The 26,181-nt window shown below is 42.8% G+C and overlaps 1 long non-coding RNA gene across 1 annotated transcript in view; it reads right to left on the bottom strand.

Moving 5' to 3' along the window:
- The window catches only part of LOC123594066, a 491,068-nt gene that overhangs the window by 464,514 nt on the left and 373 nt on the right, over positions 1 to 26,181 (bottom strand). The window lies entirely within an intron of this gene.

Here is a 26,181-nt window from a genome sequence, read left to right on the forward strand (position 1 = left end):
TCTCTTGTCCACATGCCTCCAGTCTTAGCTACTGGGTACATTTCAAGACCCCTGAAAGCAGAAACTGTCTCTTGTATATTTTGCTAGCCCCACCTTGCAACAAAAGAGACAGCCAATTAGGGTTTCCCAAGAATCCCAAGAACCCTCTGTGCTGATGGCACAGAGCCTGATGCTGGGCTCGAACTCTTGAACCTTGAGGTCATGAACTGAGCCGAAATTCAGAGTCGGATGCTCAACCGACTGAGCCACCCAGGCAGCCCCAACCCATCTTAACTTGAAACCAAAGCATTGCTGTGTCTCTCACAGACATTCATTCCTCTGAATCACCTAACTGATGCTTTTTCCCAGCTTCTCCTATAAACGCACATACTATTAGATTCCCCCATTGTACTCATCCCAAGAAACTGAACCAATAGGATATGTATGTATCCTTTGTATACATCCTTTCTATTGTCTGTATTTTTTATACTTATATATGTATCCTTTCTCTATATATCATTTACGTACACATATTTATATATATCCTTTATATATGTTCCTCACAGGTATACATATCTTTTGTGTGTGTGTGTGTATATATGTATCCTTTACAGACGTTTACTCTCTGTGTTTCCATATCTCCTGTATAGATATTTACCCTCTGTGTTTCCATATCTCCTGTATAAATATCTACCCCTGTGTTTTCATATCTCCTTTATACACATACATAAGAAAGATACATAGTAGCAAGCATTGACTCATGATCATACAGGCTGAGAAATCCCTCCATCTGCTCCCTGCAACCTGGAGACCCAAGACAGGTGGTCGCAGAATGCAGCATGAGTCTGGAGACCCGAGAACCAGCAGAACCAATGATATAAGGTGCAGTCTGAGGGCAGGTGAAGACCCACATCCCAGCTTAACCAGTCAGACCAAAAAGGGCAAGTTCTCCTGTTCTCCACTCTTTTGTTCTATTCCGACCATCAACAGATGGAGTGAGGTCCACCCACACTGGAACGGATCATCTGCTTTACTCATTGGACCCTTTCAAAGGCTAATCTCATCTGGCAACCCCCTCACAGATACACCCAGAAATAAGGTTTAGCCAAATATCTGGATACTGTGTGATCCAGTTAAGTGGGCCAGTACAATGAAGCATCACACCCATGCAGGTACGTTTTCACCCAGTCACCAACATGGCCATGCACTTCCCTGGTTCGCACACACACAGAACTCTCCTGGATCATCGGATCAGCAAGCATGGGACCCAAGTCTTGCCTGTGGAACCCACATCATGACATGGAGGTTATGCTGAGCCTGACTGGTATAGAGTCTGTGTCCTGCCTCTCCAAACCACGCACACTCCTCCTTTTTCCTTTCCTTCTTCTCTCACATCTCCAGGTTGCTTTGCAACTAAGACTAGTTAAAAAGAACCAATTCAAAAATCAAGATGTAAAAAAAAAAAAAAAAAAAAAAAAGGCAAAAAACAAAAACAAAACAAAACAACATTTAAAAAATACTGGTTTGAGGCATCTGGGTGGCTCAGTCAGTTAAGTGTCCAACTTCAGCTCAGGTCATGCTCTCATGGTTCATGAGTTTGAGCCCCACATTAGGCTCTGGGCTGATGGCTCAGAGCCTGGAGCCGGCCTCGGATTCTGTGTCTCCCTTTCTCTTTGCCCCTCCCCCACTCATGCTCTGTCTGTCTGTCTCTCTCTCAAAAATAAATAAACGTTTAAAAAAATTTTAAAATACTGCTTTGTTTCTTTAATTTATCAAGTTTACTTAGAGGATCAGATTCAGCAAGTTTCCCTCAGCTCTTCACCCTTTGTTATTTTATTACTGCCTCCTTACTACATGGAATGCAGATGCGATGCCTGGAAGCGCAGCAGCCATTATGCGACCATAAGGCCAACAGCCATATGGTACAGATGGCAGAGATACAAGACATTAAGGCTTTGGCTACCGATAGCATTCAGGGCTGCTGAACAAAGCATGCACATACATAACTTTGTTCACTAATGCAACTGGCATTTTCATTTGACTTTGACATGTTACTCAAACTCTGGTATACTTTGAAGAAACCATAATGTGTGAGTTCACCAATGATTGCATTCGTCAGATCCACTGGTTTCATTTGATGCTCACTGAAAAAATTTGTAAAACAAACTTGCAATTCATAAAAGCATTATTTCTATATCTGTATAGAGTTTTTTCAGGAAAATGAAAGAAAAAATATTCAAGATCCACAGAAAAAAATTTTTTTTAACAATTTTTTCTTTTTATGTTTATAGAAAACATGCATGAAGGGGCGCCTGGGTGGCTCAGTCGGTCGAGCGTCCGACTTCGGCTCAGGTCACGATCTCGCGGTCCGTGGGTTTGAGCCCCACGTCGGGCTCTGGGCTGATGGCTCGGAGACTGGAGCCTGCTTCCGATTCTGTGTCTCCCTCTATCTCTGCCCCTCCCCCGTTCATGCTGTGTCTCTGTCTCAAAAATAAACGTTAAAAAAAAAATTAAAAAAAAAAAAAAAGAAAACTTGCATGAAAATACCTTAAAGCACACGCAGGGGGGCAAACAAAAATGTCAGAATGTTTTTTTTCTTCTTCTTACATTTACAGCACTTTGACTTTGATTTTAAATAAAGAACTTCCTGCATCTTGCCGACAAATTAGCAAGCTTGAAAACATCAAGTTGGCAAAGAGAGACACACACACAAAACAAGGGCAATCACTGAAAAAATTTTCTAAAAACAAAGCAGGGATGATACACAACAAAACAAGCCTGTGGATTTCTGACTTGTAATTTGTAAGCATTTGAAACTCACATGTTGTGGCTTCAGACTTCAGGGGGTAAAGCCTCTGCAAATAACATTTAAGAGGTTGGTTCAGTGTGAATTCCTACCAAATAGATCTTTGACCTGGGTCTTAATGGATGGTATTAGGGTTGCACTTTTAAGAGTCACCTGATCTGTTGTTTTGTGACCACTGCATGTTTTGCCAAAATCACACCAAGCAAGGAAAAGCCTGGGAGAACGGGGTGGTGATGGGAGATTTGGAGGCCATGGGGCGGCGGGGGGCGGGGAAGGGAGACAGCCAAATAGAACTCCTCCCATTTGGGTCAGCACATACATTCACAAGGAATCATCACTAAAGATAAAGACCACAGCCCTTTGGCTAACATTTTGAGCCGTCTCATCTCTAACCAGCTTCAGATCCAAACCTTCCCCCCATAACACTTTCTTGCTTTTTAACAAGCCTTCAAAAAAAAAAAAAAAAAGACATTAACTGTGGATGATGGCAGAGATACCAGCTCTTATCACTCTGCTCTTGACTTGTCTTTGATTAAGCACTGTCCCTCACACGGCTCTTTGCAGACAGGCAGTCAATAAATGCATATTGAATCAGGGCATCTCTCCAGCTAAAATAAAAGAGTACTAGAAATAGTGTGATCCCTTCATCTACAATAAAAGCAACCGGGCCTCTGGTGACATTGGCATTTGTAAGCCAGTGTCGCAGAAACCAATTCCGATTCCCTCCAACTCAATGGACATTCATTGAGTCCTACGCGGAGGAAGCTGAAATTCACTGCAGCCTGAAATGCAAATCTTTTATCTTGAGCTTTTCTTTGAAAAGCTGAAACTCACACGACCGATGCCATCCTAACCTTCAAAAAAAAAATCTCCTTCCCCTGCACCCTAATCCTGCCCATGGAAGTAGGGAATCTTAATGGAAAGATGCATTTCTCATTGAAATTCAGAAGCCAAGGGATGCTTCTCCTGAATTCTGTTGCATTGCTACCCATGTGGTGTTCACTTAGTGCCTGCATTAATTCTGCTGCATATTGGGGCGCCTGGGTGGCGCAGTCGGTTAAGCGTCCGACTTCAGCCAGGTCACGATCTCGCGGCCCGTGAGTTCGAGCCCCGCGTCGGGCTCTGGGCTGACGGCTCAGAGCCTGGAGCCTGTTTCCGATTCTGTGTCTCCCTCTCTCTCTGCCCCTCCCCCGTTCATGCTCTGTCTCTCTCTGTCCCAAAAATAAATAAACGTTAAAAAAAAAAAAATTCTGCTGCATAGAATTACAAGAGAAGAACTTCCAAATCCAAATGAAAATTTAGAAGAGAAGGCTCGTAAAACTGGAGACTTTGTTCTGTGTCTGTTGAATCTCCAAACAGAACCTCCCAGCCACTAATGCTGCCATTTTCCAAGATTCCTCACAGACTCCTTGAGCTCTTTTCCCCCCCCATCTCATACTCTGACTTTGTCGTCAACCCTTATAATGTCCTGTACATACATCCTTAACTCACTCGTCTCCTCCTCATCACCTCCTTGAGGTCCTTCGTCAAAGCAAACACTTAAATCCCGTTAATCGCCATCACCCTCTCCATGTTTATTCACCTGTTCCATGTGTGAACATAGCCAGCTGTTTTTGTTGTTGTTTTTCTTAACCACTCTCCTCAATGACTCCTTTTCTTCTTTTTAAGTGTATTTACTTTGAGAGAGAGAGAGGGAGAGCAAAACAGGGAGGGGCAGAGAGAGAGAAAGAGAGAGAGAGAGACAAGCCCCAGTAGGCTTCTCACTGTCAGCACAGAGACCAACCTGCGGCTTGAAGTCACGAAGTGTGGTATCATGACCTGAGCCAACACCAAGAGTTGGCCACTTACCCGACTGAGTCACCCAGGCGCCCCATCCCATGACTCTTCCTTAGTGGCTCCTTCAATTTCTACCTCCATCGTCACCTGTGTTCTGAGTCCACAGGATCGCTCCCTCCTCAGCTGAGGCCAGTGGAAAGATCAGGAAGACGGTGCACATGCGTTCCCAGCGCTTGTCCCTGCCTCTGCTCCAGCAAAGTCCCCTCTGTGTCCTGCAGCATCTCATTCCGTCTGCAGGACCCACTCCCCATTCCCCCCAGCAGACCGATGGGCTATCGCTTCTCTCATCATAAACAAAATGAACAAACCCCCCCTCGAGCCTTCTCCCACTCCCGGCTGTTCTTGATCCCTAAGCACAGAATTCCTTGGAAGAACGGTCTACGATCGTTCTACCATTTTGTCTTGGATCCTCGCCAGGGGCATGTCACCACCACCACTCAAAGTCACCAGGGATCTCTGTGCTGTGAAGCCAATGGTCATTTCTCACACCTCCTGATGGAAGGTGGAGGAACCTCGGTAAGGCATCCTCCGGGTGGAGAAGGCAGTTGGGACTGAAAAAATGAAGGAAGCCGCTCAGCATGGTTTCCACAGAGTTCCATCCAGGGTAATGTACTGTTGGGGGGGAATGAGGAGGGCAGACTATCCAGGAGATGTGCAAATACCGTCCCCCCTCATCCTTCCTCCCCCCCATTCTGTGCCTTGTCTGGATCTTCATCCCCAGTTTCTATGGAGTGAGGTCACAGGGTCGTGATTTAAAGGGGGCCATCCGTGCACCACAGGCTGTCTATTAGCTGTCTAACCTGACACTTTCTGTGCACCAGTCGCCTCTACTCTTTACCTAAATTGGGGTTTTCTCTTGCACCTCTTTGGGGAAGATCAGAACAAGCCTCCCCACACCCAGGTCAGGCAATTCATGAACCCGCGCAAGCCCTGAGGGAGGTCGTTGCATGGGCAGCGAAAAAGGGTGGAGAGCCCAAGGGGGACTCAGTGTGGTCAGCACTCCTACACTCCCCTAACTTAACCTCTCAAAGGCATTTGACACCATTGACTGAGTTTCCTCCTTGAAACAAGTTTCTTTGTTCTCTCCCTCCTTGCCTCCTGGATTTCTGCACGGCCCTCTGTCTGCTTTCTTGGTTCCTCCTGTCCCTCTTACGTCCTATCTGTCTTTGCACTCAATCCTTGTGGCTCCTCTGTCTACAGTTACTCCTAATTGACTCACTGAGCCTCACGCTTTTGAATACCACTGTATAGTAATGACTGCCACATTTTTATGCCTGTGGACCTTTCCCCTGAAGTCCAGAAATATAGGATCATTCCTCTATGACGTTTTCATTCAGATATCTGATGGCCAAGCCAAAGCACATCCAAAACCAAGATCGTGTTCTCACCCACAAACCAGCAACTCATTCAGCCTTCTGGTAGCTCAGACCCAAAGCTGCCTGTTACCCTCCAGTCCCCATCTTCCTCCTCCAGCCCTCATCTGGTCTGCTAGGAAATACACCAAGTGTTCACCAACGCCCTAACACCATTATCTCAGCCTTGGATTGATGCACGCATCTCCTGTGTGGTCTCCCTGCTGCCTCCGTTGCATCAACTGCCCGCTCGCCCACCCCATCAGCACACTGAAACGTTAGGACCCCTCATCCACCATCTCAGCCAACACCTTCCGCATCTGGCTCCGTGTCTACTCAAGCTCAAAGCCACAGGCTGCATGGTGACTCTCCACACTCCATGCTCTCTGGTCCTTCGTGACTTATTGGACGTGTACCTTGCTGCCCACACATTCTCTTTAGTGCTTCCAGTGCCTTCTCCTTAGCTGGCCCCCAAACTCACTCCATCTCCTTAGAGTCATTCCATCTGCTCCCGCAGCTTCTGAAGCTGCTCTCACCCCAGCAACCTTGCGACTCATGCTTTCACTCCCTTCAGGCCCCTGCAAACTCCCCGTCTCAGGAGTTCCTCCCTGACGCCCTGCCTAACGTTTTCGCCAGAGCCCTGATGCTTACTATTCCCTGTTTATTTGTCTCCTTTGAAATCACATCTCCATCTGACATACTGTATATTTAATTTTTTTAATGTTTTATTTATTTATTTATTTTTAACATTTATTTATTTTTGAGACAGAGAGAGACAGAGCATGAACGGGGGGAGGGCCAGACAGAGAGGGAGACACAGAATCTGAAACAGGCTCCAGGCTCTGAGCTGTCAGCACAGAGCCTGATGCGGGGCTCGAACTCACGGACAGTGAGATCACGACCTGAGCCGAAGTCGGACGCTCAACCGACTGAGCCACCCAGGCGCCCCTGTTTTATTTATTTTTGAGAGAGAGAGAGAGAGAGAGAGAGAGAGCAAGCTGGAGAGGGGCAGAGAGGAGGAGACAAAGAATCCGACGCAGACTCCAGGCTCTGAGCTTCGAACCTACAAACCTTCAGCGAGATCATAACCTGAAGTCGGGCACCCAACCGATGGAGCCACCCAGGCGCCCCCAACATACTGAATATTTTATGGATCTGTCACGTCTATGACTCGTCTTCTACATTAGCACGTGACCCTCACAATGGCATGGATTTCTACCTGTTTTGCTGACGACCGTACCCCCCGTGCCAAGGAATTGTGTGGAAACCATGTGTTGTGTGGATGCTGACTGTGGCATATGAGGAACAGAACTTGAATGTCCAGAGAGCACTGTCTGCATAATTGGCATTTTAGACCTACTTGCATTTTTCTAAAAAAAAACCTGTGCTCTGGTGATTTGTAAGTATTTGGGCATTAGAAGCATTTGCCCCAGTGACTAGGGTTTGGTTATGCACTCCTCAGGTGCCAGAATGTTCCAGGAAAGAGAAGCTGTGATGTGCTTGAGACCAGATGGTAAATATGGCAATGCTCAAGTAGAAACATGATATACAACATGTCTTGGAAACACAATAAACAAACAAAACACCCTCTTCTATCTTGTATTTCATATTCTGCTTGTAAGGGACAAATTTCTGCCACTGATTACAATTAAAATATTTCTTTTTCCATAAAAAGAAACCAAGCTGGTGCTGTAGATTCAATATTAAAACAACGTGACCCAAATGCTTAGTTGTAAGTATGCTGGTAGCCAAGTGATTCTGTTTCCTTATCTTTCTCTCCTTGTTTGGATTTTTCTCGTTCTCTCTTCTGTTTGGATTTTTCTACCCTTCTAACCCTGTTTGAGCAACGGGCAAATTGTGGCACCTCAGCCGGCCATGTGTCTGCAAACAACTGGGGTCGCAGGGAGCAAGGATGCAGGGGACACACTACTGAATTGTCCCAGTTTGGGGTTTCTGGGTACGTTCCTTGTGGCTCACCAGTCCCTTTCCCAAGACGATGTTATATTTTACGATGGAGGAGATGCTCTTTAGAGACCCTGGCCAGACGAACCCCTCAAACAAATTCTGTACCTGTGTCTGCCTCTCAGCCTTCTGCTAACAGACAGGAGTGCACTATGGAATTAGCATCTAAAAATATAACTGAATAAACACACAATAGAAAACACAAAGGCAGCAAGAATTATGGGCACACTCAAACGGGAAGAGCAAAACGTAAATTGCAGGTCTGAAAAACGAGATCTTTTCTTGGAAGACTCTGTTCTGTTCTCCTTTTTTTTTTTTCCTTTTTCTTTTTAATGATTCTAATTCCACGAAAATGGAATGTAAGACAAAGCCTTTGAAAGGGAACAGGGAGGCAGGTCAGCACTAATTCGGTTTAATTAATGCCATCCTGTTCTTTAATCTACAAACAATTATTGCAAATGCAAGATACTATATCTGCCCTTCCTTAACTGCTCTCTGTGCTTTGACAAAACCATTTTATCACCCGTTGGTTGCTACCAAGAAAGGAACTCTGAATTATCCCAATGGCATGTCTGTGCTTCATACAGAATGACCTCGTTTGGCCAAATCTTGAGGAGACAGAAAGTCTGTCTGTTGGCCTGGCTTGCCTAGGGCAACTTGAAGAAGACCTCACCAACATCACGAAAATCATCCTATCTGTTTTAGTAACTGGCACCATGTTGGGTTTGTGTCTATGTTCCTTCTCAGATGAAGTTCCCGTTGTGACGGCTGACACTTGTACCCGGGACCGTGAGTTTGTCCGGGTGCTTAGAATCCTATTGGATCTGTGATCTGATTCAGATCAACTCGGTTCCTCTTGTTATGTGGCTATCTCTGGACTGGAACAGTCCTCCTCAAGCTTTCCAATTTAGGTGCAATGACTATATAGCAGGCAGGACCACTTGGGACGTGTAACAACAACATGTGAGTTCTCTTTAGCATCATACATTTTATTTTTAACACTCCATCCCATAAGTAAATTTATCACTCCATCCCATAAGAATGTCCCAATATTGGATGTAATATAAAATTGAAAGTATAAATAACTCAGAAAAAAATTGGGCACATCCAAAAAAATGTGTTAAAAATCACTTCCATACAATTGATACTTGCCCAGAAGTCTGTTATAAATTACTTGCCACTTCCCATACTTGATAATGCAAAGAACTAAACCATACTTATGCTATAACTTTGTAAACTCCAGCTCAGTCTTTCATACCCTCCAGATATGTGGACCCCAGTTTGAAAGCACGATGCTAGGGAAACATTAGCATCACTTAACTATTTATGCCTCACCACTGGGATCAATCATTGCACAGACCAGAAACTAGAGGCCAGCATATTACACACGAGTGACTTTGTACTAAGGGTGCCATATTTAGTAAACAAAAACATGGGATACTCGGTTAAATTTGAATGTCAGATAAACAACAGATCATTCTTTTCAGTGTGTGTTCCATATTTACATGAAATTCAAGTTTAAATGGCTGTCTTGTATTTCATCTAGCAGCCCTATTTTGTACTGGTGTACCAAAACGATCGCATTTCGCCAAAACGCAGTGTTCCTTTGCCTGTTCCCACCCTCCGCCCTTCACCAACCTTCCTTTCTGTGATGTGAATATAGATCTTCTCATATGATGGAGCTGGGGGGCTCAGAATGCTCTTGTTACAGGCCAGTGCCTTCTATCCCAGGCCATTGTTAAAAACAGAACTTTGTTTTCGAAGTGTGTACAGATGAACTAAGGAAGGTGTTAGTTCACCTTCATTTGCACCATTTGCACCACAAAAGGCACAGGATAAAGACAAGAAACTTCCAGATCTGCCACAGGGCACAGATGACCACAGAACGGCTGTGACTCTAAATGAGACAAAGACAAGGAGGGTGGGTTCACTTCACCAGGAGAAATGGAAACCAGGAGACTGGGGGCTGTTGTCTCGAACCTTCCTTTAGGGCAAGGTCTCAGCTGGAGACCTTGCTTGACCTTGCTTTTCTCTTTTTTCTCCTGGAACGTCAGTGCGATGCTCAGCTCCAGCGCCTTCTTGTGACCTGAGGATGGGAGTCACGTTCTAAACTCATTGGTAGCTCCCCAGATGCCCTGTGGCACTCTTGCATAAAGTCAAAACCAGTGGATTGGTCCAGAGCCTTCTGCCAGGGCTGGGGGTCATTGCCTGCTGACCATAGTGGCTCTGGGGTTTCTGATGGATGGTGGTCCTGCCCAAAGACACAGAGAGGTTCTTAACAAGAACCAAGTTTCCAACTTCGTTTGTTTTGTTTCAGACGTGTTGAGCTTCAGAACACACCGAAAAATCAACAAAGGGGCAGTTGGATAAACAGATCCTGAGCTCAGGAGATAGTGTCATGAGTGTAATGTCTAAGAACACAAAGAGACTGGATTAAATCCTGTCTCTGCTGCATCCTGGATGTTGACCTTGGGCAAGTTCCTTAATCTCCATATGCCTCTGTTTCCTCATCTGTTGAAAGGGAGTAAGAATGGTAAGACCTACCTCAAAGGGACATTACGAGGAGTAGGTGTGGTGAGGTTCTGGTGTGAACACTTTGTAAGTGTTCCCTCTTATTAGTCTGTCCTGTAAATCATCGACAGGTGTTTCTCCATGATACTGTGGGACTGAGTAGAGTAGCTTGGGGAGACACTAGCAGAGATACAGCAAGAGACAGTGCAGGACAAAGACCTGCTCATCTCCAACAGACAAATGTGGCAGAGGTGAATGAAACTGGAAAAAGTTACAGGGAGGGACCTGTCAGTAAGGAAGAACAAGAGAAGACAGTACAGTGATCTCCCATGGGGAAGTGGCCAAGGGGCCATGTTGGTGAGAAGTCCCATAAGAACAAAGCCTTCAAAAAAAAACTAACCCAGATCTGTTGCAATCGATGCTATGGAATCTTTGGAGTCCTTGTGACCACTGTTTGGGGGGCGACGATGAAAGGGCCAGAAGCCAGGCTGATACTGGCCTGGGAAGGAATAGGGATTAGCACACGGAGACAGAAACTACAGGCCACTATCTTGAGAGGCTTGCTCCTGAAAGGAGGAGACAGAAAAACTAAGGACGTGAACATTTGAGAGCGTGTTCTATTTAAAAGCAAAGATGTCTAACGCAAAGGGAATAATTAGGTAGATTTGTTATACACCGCAGGATGGAAGTGTATGCGGCCGATAAAGTAACGGCTTTTGCTATTTCTGTTTCTGTTCCTAATTGCTACCGAGCAAGTCAGCGTAAATCAGAACACTTAAGAGAGGCACTTCTTTTGTGTGGAGACCTTGCGATGGGAAGAAGGTCTGTAGGAGATGCAGGATTCCACGGACCTCTGGTGCAGTGGACAGGACCCAGCCTGCACCCCGAGGACTCACCCCAAGATAAACAAGATAAATCATTTGCCTCTACAGTTCTTTCCTACCCTTCCTGGTGCCTCTGCTATGGCGAGTAGGCTACAAAATCACTCTTGCTTTATAAAAACAACAACAACAACAACAACAACAAACAGCTTGAGTGTTTAAAATGCAAGCTTGTCCAAAGGACACCTGGGTGGCTCAGTGGGTTAAGCAGCTGACTCTTGATCTAGGATCAGGTCATGATTTCACGGTTCATGAGTTGGAACACTGAGTGATTGTGCGCTCTCTCTCTCTCTCTCTGAAAATAAATAAAGTTAAAAAATAATAAAATGCTAGCTCCAAGATATTTAACTCTTATGCAGGTTCACTCCCAGAAGTTTTTAAATTAGTAAAAATTAACTTGTCACTTATGTCTGTTAACACCTTACGCAAGAAGCTTCTCCTTTAATTAAATGTTTATAAAAAAAATGTGTGTGTGTGTGTGTGTGTGTGTGTGTGTGTGTGTGTGTGTGTGTGTTTGGCCATGCCATTTATAAGAACTTCTTAAAGCAAACTTCCCAAACCGTGCCTCCCTTCATTCTTCGGCTTATAGTCCCAGAACAGAGCCTTCCAGGCAGGCTGGGGACTTCAAAGTGGACAGGTGCAGGCATGCTTACCTGGGCGCCCTCATGCTTCACAATGCAGTGGCTGACAGGTGATAGATGGCCCTTGCCACCAGGACTTTCTTCCGTGCTTCCACATGGGAGGCACAAGTCTCTGCAGTTCCTAATGGTGCAGGTTGACACGCACAGATTTTTCTCTTTTCTGTCACCTTCCAGAACATGCATATCTCCTCCGTTGTCCTTGGTAACCCCCATCCTTTCATCCTTGCAGACTTAAGCATTTGTTCCCAGGGAAGGATTAAAGCACAGATCAAATCTCACACAAATGGAGCATGCTACCCGTTTCAGGTCAAGGTTCACATGAATTATGTCAATTTAAGAACCACCTTCACAGAGCAACTTTTTTTCTCTTTTTCTCTTTTTCTTTCTTTCTTTTTTTTTTTTTTTTTTTTTTTGCAATACCAATTCTGCCAAACCTAAGAAGTACAAAGGTGAACAGGAAACCTTTTTGCAAATGTCACATTTTACTTTCAAATTCCTAAGCACAATTGTCCATTATGTCCCAGAAAATTGGTAATAACTAAAAAAAAAAAAAAGAAAAAAAAAGCAGATAATGGATAAGTACTGTGGCAGACCAATTATAATGTATGCTTAAAATTATCTTTTTGCAAACTTGTTCTCAGCTCTTTGGTTCTTTTGATTTATGCGAACCGTGACTTTTTATCTCTAGGTATCATCCCTCATTTTAAGAGATCTGGTGAAATGTTTTACACTGAAGAAAATGGAGGGAAACCAATTTCTTGTCCCCCAAAATGAGACAGATTCTTTTTTTTTTTAATTCATCTCTAGTTTATTATGCTATCGAGCTTTAAAAAAACTTCTCTTGTTTCTTTATGTCCAGATATCTGACATACAGAATGTGGATATTTCATATCACTAACTGGTGCATAGCAAAATGTAATTTAAGAGGACAGTTTTCAGTAACTGTTTTGTAGAATGAACTTTGCACCTGGGAGTCATAAGTTGGGCAAAGTTTTAAAAATCCTTCGGCAGTTGGAAACGAAAAATAGCAAGATAGAGCAATTATGTTGAGAAACTTTTTTTTTTTTAGCCTCCAGAGACTCACATCTATTAAAAAAAAAATTGTCTTCTTAAAGTGTGATTATAACTCTGTCCTTTTGAAGTTCGGTAGTGAGAACAAAATGTGCCTAATTTTTGTTTATTCTTTATTCTGTCTGGATTGGACATGATTTATCACAGGTGTACCTGCAAATCATTTTGTAGCTTTTCCTCCTCATGAAATTTTGCGGTGCCGAGAATTTGCAAAGAAGACTTCTTCCCCAAGACCCATGGCTTCTTCAGTGTTGTCTCTTTTCTTTCTTTAGTTGTGGAGTTTCTTTGCTCAGTCCTCAAGTCAATTTCTGGGGTATTTGGGATGATTTGATGGTTATCTAGTTGTGTCTTAGGATGAGAGGAGTCTAGGTTCCTCCTACTGCACCATCATCTTCCTCCTGTTGCTCAAGACGAGATAGACTCTTATCCTTATTGACAGTCTTGCCAGAGTATGGGGGAAAATGTGTTACTGTGATAGGTTTCCTTAGAGGTGTCCCAGAAGCCACAGCATTGTACAAAATAACTTTATATTTTGAATTTAAAATCCGTATTTTAGTATGAATCTCCCGACACCTGACGACATATTTATCGTTACCACTGAGAGACGCTATTCCATGAAAAGAACTCAAGAATTATAGGCAGCTATGTCGGAGTTGCATAAAGATCTTTAAAAAACACAAAGGTTTGCATACAATTTTTTCTATATTTGGTATTGTTGATATTGCATTAGCTCTTCCTTCTGCTGTGTTCACTGAAATCAAGGGATAAAAGCCATTCTGGGATAGTGTGACAAAACTGAGCTGGAAGCTTGAGCCTCTCCTTTCCTCTAAAATAAAGGGTCTTTTAAGCTTTTTTTTTTTTTTTTTTTTTTTTTTCTTCAGGGCTCAGCTTGATTCATGGTTTCTAGCAAGGGTTGGCACATTACAGCCCATGAGCCAAATCCAGCCCTCAGCCTGGTTTTATAAATAAAGTTTTATTGGCACATACACATCCACTGGCTTAGATATTGCCTATGGCTATTTTCACATTACAAGGACAGAGTTATTATGAAAATTACAGGTATTGATGAGAATCAGCTAGGTCAGGCCAAAGTGCCATATTTACCATAACTGAATTACAGGAAAGAAAGAAGAAATTGTTTATCAGCCAAGAGGTGGGGACAACCACCAGCCCTAGTTTCCTAAAACTTTGAACTTGCAATCTTTCTTGTATATAATCTAAGGCCCATCAGACATTATTTTATGGGTAGAGGGGGTGGAGGGAAATGGTCTGCTAGTACTAAGTGAGCAGACTTGAAGAACTCTATTGGAAATGATCAATCACTTTTTTAATTTTGTTTTCCTCCAGTGTCTGGCATTCAGCCTCATATGACAGTGAACAGTTTCCTCTTGGGTTGTTGGGAGGGTTCTTTCAGAGAAAGCATCCCTGCCTCAATTTCTCCTTCCACAAAGTGGGGGGACAAGAGGTCCCACTCTTTTCGATTCTTTTTCTCACTTGGCTGCCCTCCTGAAGAAAGCCAGTTTGTCCCTGTCACCTATGCCCATTGCCCCCAAGCGGTCTGTACCAGGCCCCAGCGAAGAAGCTCTTGGCCGGACTCTCCTAGACTCTGGGGCCAATTCTCCTTTCCATGGAAGAAGGTCTTTCTTTTCCATTAGGGGAAGCTATCCAAGTTTAAGTATGGGATTGAAGGGAAGGAAGGCTGTGCAAGTTGCTTTCGTCCCTACTCAAGATCTCCTCTAGGCTATGCTCTAAGAATGGCGTTCATGACTGGTGTGGTCTGCTAGGGCTCCCTGTTGGGGTCTGGGGTGAATGGCAATAAAGAATACTCACATTCCAGATACTGTGTTCTGTGCTTGCATTTTGTGGGGAGAAATTGAGGAGAAAGTTTAGCGTCCTTGGATATGTAGGGGAGGAAAAAAATTTCCTCTACCCTCTTAGATTATAGTAATGAGGCCCGCAAATTACACTGCTAAAAGATAGATTAATAGTAAAGAGGGTTTATTTGTGCATATAGAGTCCTTCATAGAAAAGAAGACCCTGGCAGACTAAGAAGCTTATATGCCATTTTAAAGGGCAATACATTGTAGGTAAGTGACAAGAAAAGGCAAAGCGAGGGGCACCTGGGTGGCTCAGTCAGTCAGGTGTCTGACTTTTGGTTTCAGCTCAGGTCATGAACTCATGGTTTCGTGAGTTCAAGCCCCACGAATTCAGATTCTCTCAGATTCTCTCCCTCACTCTTTCTCTGCTGTTTCCCCACTTGTACTGTCTTTGTCTCTCTAAAAATAAATAAATAAACTTTAAAAAGAAAACGAGAAAAGGCAAAAGTGTCTAGGGTCCTAGGGTAGTAAATTGTGGGAAGGTAAATAACATGGAGAGAAATGAATGGAAGATAAGGATTATTTTAGCAAGGTTTGTTTGTCAATCTTGTGTCTCCAACAATCAAGGTGGTTCTCCTCCTGGTACAGGAGCAGGGGAAGTGAAATACCTTTAGGAAGGTAAATGTATGCCCTGCTTTTGGGCAGACAGTGGGGGGACACAGAGCTCTTTCTACATTTGGTGCTTCTTAATTGCCTTCAGTTCAAAATAATCCTTCTGTCAAAGTGGCATATTTCGGGATGGCATACTCTGATCCCCCCCCCCCGGCTATCCTAAGGATGCACGGTGCTCCCTAAAAAAACTGAGGTCCACCCAGAATCTCAGAATGTGACCTTATTTGGAAGAAAGGTCTTTGCAGGTGTAATTAGGGATCTGGAGATGAAACAGTTCTGAATTTAGAGTGGGCCCCAAACCCTTTTAAGAAGAGAGGGCACAGAGAGATGCACAGGGAAGAGGGCCATGTAGAGAGGGAGGCAGAGAAGGGAGGGATGCTGTCATGGACCAAAGAGCCAAGGATGGCAGCACTGGAAGCTGGAAGGGGCAAGGAAGGCATAGTTGTTAGGGCCTCCAGAGGGTGCACACCCCTGCTGACACCTTGGGCTTTTGGATTTTTGGCTTCTTGACCTATCAGAGAATAAATTTGTCATTGTAAGCCACCAGTTTGTAACACTTTATTCCAGCAGCCAAAGGAAACTACAGCTGACTCATGAACAACACGTGTTGAAACAGCACTGATCCATTCGTGTGCAATTTTTTCAAAACCCGTGGTTTTGAAAATCCATTTTCTCTTCCTAATGATTTTCTTAATCACATTTTTCTTTCCTCTACCTTACTTGTTTCTAGGAATATAGTGTGTAATACATGTATAAAATATGTGTTAGTTGACTGTGTATGCAGCTGCTAAGGCTTCTGGTCAAGAGTAGGCTAGTAGTTTTGGGGGAGTCCAAAGTTTATGTGGATTTTCAACTGTGTGTGGGGTTGGCTCCCTGAAACCCCCACGTTGTTCAAGGCTTGACTGTCATACACATAAACAAACATCTCACCAACACCCTTTAGTAGTTACATGCTCACGATTATCTCTGTGTACTGCAAAGCCCCTACACGGTACCTTACTATCATGACCATTATGTGCTATTTTTGGAATCCTTGAACTCTTAACATGGGCTGGGTGCTATGCGGGGCTTTTTGCTTCACGTACATTTCAAGACTTTCATGTATGTTTCCAAACTGTGCTACCACCTACACATCTCCAGAGTCTTAATCACCAGCACTTCTAAAATATTAAATAGAATAATAGAACATTTCTTCCTTTGCCAATTACCATTTCAGCAATTACTTTAATATATACAATATTTTAAAAGTTTCTTTCATCTCAGCAGAAAGTCTTTCTACCCAGGGAACTGTGACTCAAAGATGTATTTCAGCCTTAGGCAAAATCGTTTCATTCATTATCCCAGATTTTTGTTATTTGGGTTTTCGTTGTTGTGGTTTACAGACTTGGGATTAAAAGGAAATTTTACACAAAGACTTTATCCAGTGTAAGGAGCTGAGAAAGCAGGCAACACTTCCCCTAAGTACCAGGCATTCAGAGAGATGGGTGGGGAATAAAACCTTGACATTCTGAAAAACCATGTTTTTATTAGTGCCAGAAATATTCAATGGGTACCTGTTATCTCCACTCACAAGATCTAAAACTCAAATGTAGGATGTTGGCATTTCACCAGTAAAGATAAACTGCCTTTCAGTATGAGTCTTAAGCTCTCTTAAATGGTACCACATTTTCAACACTTCACAAAGCATCAAACACACTGACACTTGAGGCAAACATGAATATTTTATTCTCCCTCAATAAAATAGTTAAACACATCCATTCTCTGCCATTCAAGGTTTTATGACCTAAGGCCATGGCTGCGCAATTCAGAAAGAACAGAGCTGAGAAAAAAGAAGAAAGAAAAAAGTCCAAAGCTACAAGTACTTACTATCCAGAAAATTTTACTTCTCTCCATTGATTATCTTGATTCCACAGAGACACAGCACCTACCACATCTGGGGCAAAAAGCAGCCACTGAGAGAATTCTGGATTTTGGTTCTGTAACTGATGTGATCCTCTCATGGTGATCCTTTTGTGACTCTTCTGAAACCCGTCTCCATTGTTTCTTACCACCATTGACTATCACCCCATTCTGCTGGTGCCACCTTCTCTCCATCCCAAGCATGTAACATTAGGTGATCTGAAGAGTCTGGGGAAATTAGCGTCCATCCGTGGAATTGTCACTACCTCTAGAATTGAGAGGAAGTGATGCTCATCGTGCCCACTCAAACGTCAGACACGCTCTGTTGAAGCAGGAAAGCAGAGGGCAGCACTCGCCTTCCAGGTCTAGGTCAGAATGGGGGCTTCTGCTCTTCAAAGCAAGAATATGGCCCAGGTACACACATCTTTGCCTGTATTCGGCTGGCCACCCTTCTCTGTGCACACAAGTGATGGATCATGGGGGGACTCCTGGCACTTCCCAAGAGCTGTTTGGATGCATCCAAGGCTGAGACGCACACAGGTGTATAAGGATATGTGTCCAAGGGCTTCATTGTCCAAAGGCATCTAAGTGTGATTACCATACTGCAACCCAATCGGAGTGCATGGAAAAAAAGTATATCTAAGATGTACACACAACAGAATATTTGGGATGATTTCACATTATTTTAAAAATACTCTACGTGTGCTGACACTATATTGTATGTGCTTCCTAAAGGGTCTGGTAGAACATAGATGCAATGGAGTCATTACCCCCACAAGGGAGAAATTTGGAGGAAGAACCTGCAAGAAAGCTGGGAATGAGGAGATTGGGATTTCCAATTTACATCTGTACTTCTGTATTTTTTCCTTTTTTTTTTTTTGATCTTTACAAACAAATATTTTAGCATTTTTGTTTATAGTCTTTAAAATGGAATGTGTTTGTATTTTTACCTGTTTTTGAACTAGAACAACTAGGAAACATTGATTTTAAAAAGTGAGGAAAACCAGATGGAAGAAGGAAATCTGAATGGTCGAAAGAACAGAAGAATGCTAGAGAAAAGTCCATTAACAAAGATGCAAATTAAAAATAAAATTAAAATCTATGAAGATTCATTGACAACAATGTAAGTACCCAATCACGTCAGACAGATGGGACAAAGTGTGTGATTTTCACAAATAAAGTCATGTCTGGCCAGTAACAATGATACCAAAGAATATTAGGAATTTGTACAGAAAGACGAGAATAATATATAAAATGTTTTTAATTCACAAAGTGGTTTTATTTAAGGATCCCATGTTGTGGAAGAACATTCTCCAGGTCTTGCTATAGTGAAGGGAATATGGAAGGCTGTACTATAAAATGTAAACATTGGTCATTCCTGGGGTAGGGTGGTTGTCGATCTTCATTGCATTCCTTATGCTTATAGATACTTTGTAGCTTTAGAATGAACGTGTACTAATTTGAGACTCTGACAAATAGGAGGGACATTAAGAATTGCATGTAGAGTCTTGGTCTAAAGTCAGCAAACACAGATGGCACATTTAAGGGTGGAGTGGCTACAGATGGGGACTGACACATACATGGATTGTCATCACATTTTATCACTGAAGCTATCAATCCAAGTAGTAACTACATAAAATGGGCTTTTAAAAATATTAGGTCATTTTAATTGAATGTAACCATGGTGAATATTGTGGCCCCTACTGTTCTTAATTTGACCATAGTTGAAGTTACAGAGAAATGCTGAGATGTGGGCAGTTCTATTTGTCCTTTACACAGAATGAGCCTCTTCCCACAGTATCCTCTTCTGGGCTTCCCAGCAATATAAGCTTTCACATCCAGTCTTTTAAAAGGAAAAGGAGGAAAACTGAATATCACACACGATTCCTTGCCCTCCATACCACCATGATTGGAGACGGTAAATAAAACAAACGAAGAGGTCCCAGACAGAGCAAAGTCCTTTCTCCTAGCACACAAAAGGACTATTTTTGTATTCAGGAGAGAAATCGCCTAAAAAAAAAATGATCCTTTGGTTCTGACAGCTATTTGCAAGCTTTAGAAAAGGGGAGGAAAGGATTGCCTTTCTCAATCAGTGTTTGAAGAAGGGTTCTTATGTTAAAGTGACATCTTGGTCTTAGGGTGAGACTCCTCTGAGGCTTTCAGAAAACAAAGAGGGCAGGAGTTAGGAAATCTGCTTTTTCAACCCCAGGGTCAGACTCTCAAGTACCAACTCTGGTCTCCTTTGCTCTCTTCTCCCTTCACTGGTAGGGTCAGCTGAGATTTCACATGGTATATTTTGGAGCAGAGCTTCTGAAACATTAATGTGCACACAAAGCCACTAGGGGTCTTGTTAAAATTATAGATTCTGATTCCATAGGTCTTGGCGGGAAGGGACCTGAGATATTACATTTTCTACAAGCTCCCAGGTGAACCAAGGCTGCCCGAACCGTGCTTGAATGCAAAGGTTTTTGACAGCACTAGAGGAAACAATAACATTTTCTTGCGGATGAGAATTTTCCGTAATTTGCATGTCATTATGGCCAACTTTTGCAATGTTTCTGGGTATACTCATTTTTTATCCAAGGGTGTAGACTGGATAATTACAACAGAATGAAATGTCCCCGAAATGGATCAAACAGTAAAGAAAGAGATGTTGCAGGGTGTTGGAATCTAGTACGTCTGTTACCGGAGCATACCGTATACTTCCATGGAAATTGAACCAACTAGATGGCATCATGCCCTGCTAGCAGGCAAGACAAAAACACGATTTAAGAACACAGACACTCTAGACAACTTTGTGGTGGTGACAGAGGCAGGTACTATTGGTGTTTCCTACGCCAACCCTCTTCATGGCATGGAAGTAAAAAACTGTGACATGTTAAGTCAACCTACGACATCACGATGGAACAGGAATGTAAAACCAAGGACCATTCATTCTAGATCACTGCACTGTATCAACAACCTAGAACGGAGCCCCTTATTTGAGTCATCCAACACAAATGGCATGCAGAATTTGTCTCGTTCACCAACGTCCACGGGAAATCCAGCCACACAAAGAGTTTTTGTGAATCTGTTTTGCAGATTTCATCGAAGATTTCATAAGTGAGATGAAGAGGGATAGACTTCATACATTTCACAGCTTATAATCTTCCAGATCTTTGTTACCTTGCATGCCTTTTAAAGATTCCCATCTCCTATTCTCCCTTCATATCTCTCTCTTCCTTTGATGACCTTCATCTTCCTCAATGAAGTAAGGCCATATGGCATTAAACCTATATGTGCTATCAAACCCCATGCTCCACAAAACCAAAGGGTGCTGATCTCCTTTAACTGGCTACTTAGAAACCATGTATTGCTTCTCTGAGATGCTCATATGATGTTTAATTCTATGTGTCAACTTGACCGGTCTGAGGGATGTCCAGATAGCTGGTAAAACACTACTTTTGGTGTGTCTGTGAGGGTGTTTCTGTAACAGATTAACATTTGAATCAGTAGCCTGAGTAAAGAAGATCTACCTTCACCAAACGCGGGAGGGCCTCATCCAACCCATTGGGGACTTGAATGGAACAGAAAGGCAGAGGAAGGACAAATTCTCTTTCTTTGTTCTTGAGCTGGCATGTTCGTTTTCTCCTGTCCTCAGATACTGGAACCCCGGATTAGAGTAGTTTATTTGGCAGTAAATTTCTTTGTACAGCCAGTACTAAATCAGGAATGATTTTTCTTAATTTTGTCTTGTTTAGTATTTTTTAGTAAACTTTTTTTAATTTTGGAATAATTTTAGTTTTACAGAAAAGTTATAAAGATAGCATGGAGATTTCCCTTACAACATTTACCCAGTTTCCCCTAATATTCACATCTTACATGACCATGGCCTGCTTGTCTAAACTATGCAACCAACTTTGGAACATTACTATTAACTGTATTTACAGACTTTACGAGGATGTTCCCAGTGTTTCCAATTGTGAGATATTTCTGTTTCAGGATCCCATCCAGGATACTACATTGTATTTACTTATTATACCTCCTAGTTTCCTCTGTACCATGACAATTTCTGAGAATTCCCTTGCTTTTTGTGACCTTCACAGATATTTTCTAGATTGTCTCTCAATCTGGGTTTGTCTGATGCCTTCTAATGATTAAACTGCCGAGATAGGGGTTTTGGGGAAGAAGTCCTCAGAGGGGAGGTGTCCTTCCCATCACATCCTATCAGGGGTCCATGATTTCCATATGACTCAACACTGAAGATGTTAACCATGGTCATCTATTAAAGATAGTATCTGTTGAGTTTCTCCACTGTTAATCATTTCTTGAGTTGTGTGACCATGGGATTTTTTTTTAATGTACCAATTTTCAAAATACCTCAAGTTATATTTATTTCTTATTTTTATTGAGTTCCTTTTCTCCATGTTCAATTATTTCTAATTCAATTTCATCTCTGTTGCCTTCCTCCAGAAAAAAATTCTTAAATACCATATTTCTCATAGAACTCTCCTGCTTAAACCTGGAGGCTATTCTTGGTTGGGATAAAAGGAAACCCGTATTGTGAGCATCTCCAAGGTGCGAAGGAAAGTAATAAATATTTTATATACATTTCCTACTTACATTTCACAAGAGCTCTCTAAATTAAATATTAACAGACAGTTTTTTTCAAATGAAGAAACTAATTTTCCCAAGGCCATAGTTAAGGACAGTAAGTAATAAAACAGGAGAGAACCCGGATTCCCTACCCAGAGGTTCAAGATCACCCACAAATTTCTCAAATACGACTGTCACTCTACTGCACGGGCCCACTCCCACTCACCCTCCCAAAAAGAGAGGTCTGCGCCCTGCACCATAAGCATTCCCTAAATATCACTGCCTTCAGCATTCACTCCTGCTGCCCCCTTTCTCCAAGTGACCTTCCCAAAATCGCTCATCGTCTAAGCCCAGCTGAAGCTCTTCTCCTCCTGGAAGCTCCTCCTCACGACCATCATGCCTACAACACCTTCCCCCTCATGTTGAGTGTGCTGCTTCTAGCATTCTCTAGCACTAGGGATGGTCTTCATTCCCTTGCACCCAGCTTGTTAAACAGGGTTAGCCCGTCCTTGCACCATGCCATGGAGAGTATAAAAGTTCCAGCCCTGATTAACAGTGCCTGCACCAGGAAACCCCCAGGGAAGGTCTTTGGCCTCTTAGCTGGAGCCATACATTATGTCCGTCTCACTGCATCCCACCTCTTTGCATTAACCCACTCCTGTGGTCTCCCCTTGTATTTAGCTACATGCCCATGCCAAAGTTACCCAACCACCAAAGTACAGAGAGCAGTCCTCAAGACTGTCATCACTTCTGATGCAATTTTGCAAGCTCTGGGGAGTTTCCCTAGACCATTGTCAGGTTCAGTAATTCCACAGAAGGATTCCCAGATATCAGAGAAAGCTGTTTTGCTCACAGTTACGGTTTACTACAGCTAAAGGGTACACACGGAAATTGGCAAAGGGAAAAGGCATGTGGAGATGCATGTGAGAACGTTACAAATGCAGAGCTTCTAGGTACTCTGTCCCTGTGGAGACATGGACAGTGTTACAATCCAGCACTGATGGGTGACAATATACATGGAATACTGCCAAGGAACACCCCCTTGAGACTTGGGTGTCCAGAGTTCTTATGGGGGCTCCACCACGTAAGAAGGACTGACCATGCGGCTGATCTCAGTCCCAACACACTCAGGAAGACAAGCTGATATCGCATGACCCAAAGCCTCCACCCTCTGTCACTTTGTGAGGTTTTCTGGCATGGCCAGAAGCCCCACCCTAAATCACAATGTTACACACTCCAGTGACCCCAAGGCCCCAGGCAAAGACACCTCTCTCACAGGACATTCCAAGGGCTTAGAGGTCACCTCCAGAAGGTAAGGGGCAAAGGCCAGATCTCTTTTTGAACACGACTAGATTCTAGATTACATAGTCGGTGTGTCTTACCATCTTGAGGACCTTACCCCCTTTTCTAACACTTAGCTCTGCGTGTGTTTCTTACCATAACCAGAACATGTGTGTATACACAGATACTCAGACATTGACAATGATGTTTCCAGAGCGCTAGGTTCACGGTGGATTTTTTTTGTTTGTTTGTTTCGCATGTATACTTTTCTACTATATCCAAAGTTTCTACAAAAATGCTTGCCTCTATAACTAGGATGGGAAAACAGATTTTAATGAGGCTATTTTTCACATGTTGCCTATCCAGTTTTGTTCACTATGAACTACAAGATTTGTCCACTTACTAACCATTGATATAAAATAGTATTTGGAGGACTATACGCGCTTTTTGTTCCTCTGAATTATGTAAAAAAATCACTAAAAAGGATATGTTAAGAATAATGTAAACTCAGGCACCTGGGTGGTTGAGCATCCGACTCTGGATTTCGGCTCAGATCAGGATCCCAGGGTCATGGGATCGGGCCCCACATCAGGCTTCATACTGACAGCGTGGAGCCTGCTTGGATTCTCTCTCTCCCCTCTCCCCCTCCCCCACACTTGCTCTCTGTCTCAAAATAAAAAAATAAACTTTTAAAATATTAAAAAAGAATAATGCAAACCCTACTTGCTAACTAGAATTAGGTATGTTTGCAAGTATAATAATGTAAATACATACCTAAACAGCATCAGCATATACAAGGCACATGTATATGTAAAAATAACTACATGCAGATGTTGATATAGAGACATGTGTGGGTTGTGTCACTCAAGAATATATAAGAAGCTTCAGCTAATGTGATATGGGAATACACTCCTATTTGTCTATCAAAATTTCCTCTCTGCTCATTCAATGGTGCTATTTGTTGGTACGGCACGTACCATCAATGGAGACGATAGAACCCCTAAAGGACCAAGATTGAATCTTAGGGGTAAAAAAAAGTCGTAGTGTTTTTATGTATAAAGCACAAATAGGCACGTAGTACAAAACCAGAGGCACCGTGTAACTAGGGCATTCAACTTTCATGGGAGGGAGACGGCACAATTAGAAAAGAAAAAGTCCAAAGAAATGAAAGCAACCCCTCTGTGAAGGCATACCTTTCTCAGTCTTAACTGAGAACTCCATACTTTGACACCAGCATTTTCTGAAGTGACTTCAACTGTAAACACAACAACACTGAATGGAGGTCGTGGTGCCTCCTCCCCCCAAGTGTGAAGCTCACCAAAGCTTCCTTGTAACTATCTCTACGTTTGCAAGAAACCAGCACCATCTCTAGCACAAGGAAAGTGCTACAGAATCACGTCATGAATAAAGCAACCGCCTGAGCACCAAAGCTTAACAATAAAAATAACACAATTATTGAACATTTACAATGGAGCCAAGAATGGTTTTGCTAATCTCCTTGGTCCCGACAGCAACCCGATGAAGGGGACACTGTGATTACCATTCTCTTTTTATAAACAAGAAAAGTGACACACAGAGAGTTTAAGTTGAGTTTCCAAGGCGGCCCAATTAGTAAGTGAGAGACCCAAGGACAGACCCAGGAGCCGAAGGCTCGTTCCCCTTCTCTGTATCAACACAACATCATTATTCCTGAGAGCGATCCGGCACTTGGAAGAAGTACTCTTTATGCTAAGAAAGAATAAACATACCCTTCATAAATAATACAAAAACAAGCAACAGCTTCTGCAGAGTGGAAACACACTGCCAAGGAGCCTGGAGTATGCTGGCAATTAATAAAACATTTTTAAATATAGTCTGTAATTTGAATACAATAAGGAAAATCAATTAATGATGCTGAAAGAGGGAGCAAGTAGAAACAATTATTATAATTTTGCATGTACTGAGAACTCATAAAAGTCCTGCTGTCAAGCTCAAAAAATCCATTCTCTGTGCTGTGAGGTGGCATTTTAACCACTGGTAGAGATGTCAGTCTACATCGCTGGACCACTGTTTTAATTTGGTAGGGTATGCCTCTGCGAGGTCTCTTTCTAAAAAGTCAAATAAGGGGATGCCTGGGTGGCTCAGTCGGTTAAGCGCCCAACCATCGGTTTCGGCTCAGGTCATGATCTCATGGTTCATGATCTCACGATTTGTGAGTTCGAGCCCCACGTCGGGCTCTGTGTTGGCAGCCCAGATCCAACTTGAGATTCTCCCTCTCCCTCTCTCTGCCCCTGCCTCACTTGCATGCACTCCCCCAAAAATATTTTTAAAAGTCATATAAAAGAACAAACGTGTTCTTGTCAAATAAAATAACACAATGTTCTCACTAATTCCAAAAAACGTGTTTGATGTCAATGCTATACTCTTATGTATGACAGAGCGTTCACACACAATAAATTCCAGGCACAAACAGCTGCAGGTATTAACGTCACAGTGTTCTGCCTAGTTTTCATCAAATCTTTGCTATACAATTCCAGAAGGTCCTGTGTTTAGATTAGATTCTATTATTTCTGCCACCCGAACTCCTCTTCGACATAACATAGTCACTTTGGAAAGCTCGTATTTTGTTACACGTGTCTCTGACCAAATGTCTAAATAATCACAGTCTGTCAAAGATGAAAACCTATGCCGTGAAATGCCCCTGGTGGGAACGTTTCTTTCATTTGTCCCAGGTCTGTTGCAAAGGATTGTTTTGGTTTTATGTTTAAGTTTTTTCTGTTCCTTACAAAGCCCATAGTTAGAGTTCTGGAAATTAGCCTTTAGATGATGATTGTGGGTCTCCTTCCACATTTTGTAAAAGCTACATCTCTAGCCCCACTCTGTGTGAGTAAATCTACAGCTTCAGCTATGACTGATAAG

This window comes from Leopardus geoffroyi, chromosome X (genome assembly GCF_018350155.1).
Source record: "Leopardus geoffroyi isolate Oge1 chromosome X, O.geoffroyi_Oge1_pat1.0, whole genome shotgun sequence".
In the NCBI taxonomy this organism is placed as follows: Eukaryota; Metazoa; Chordata; class Mammalia; order Carnivora; family Felidae; genus Leopardus; species Leopardus geoffroyi.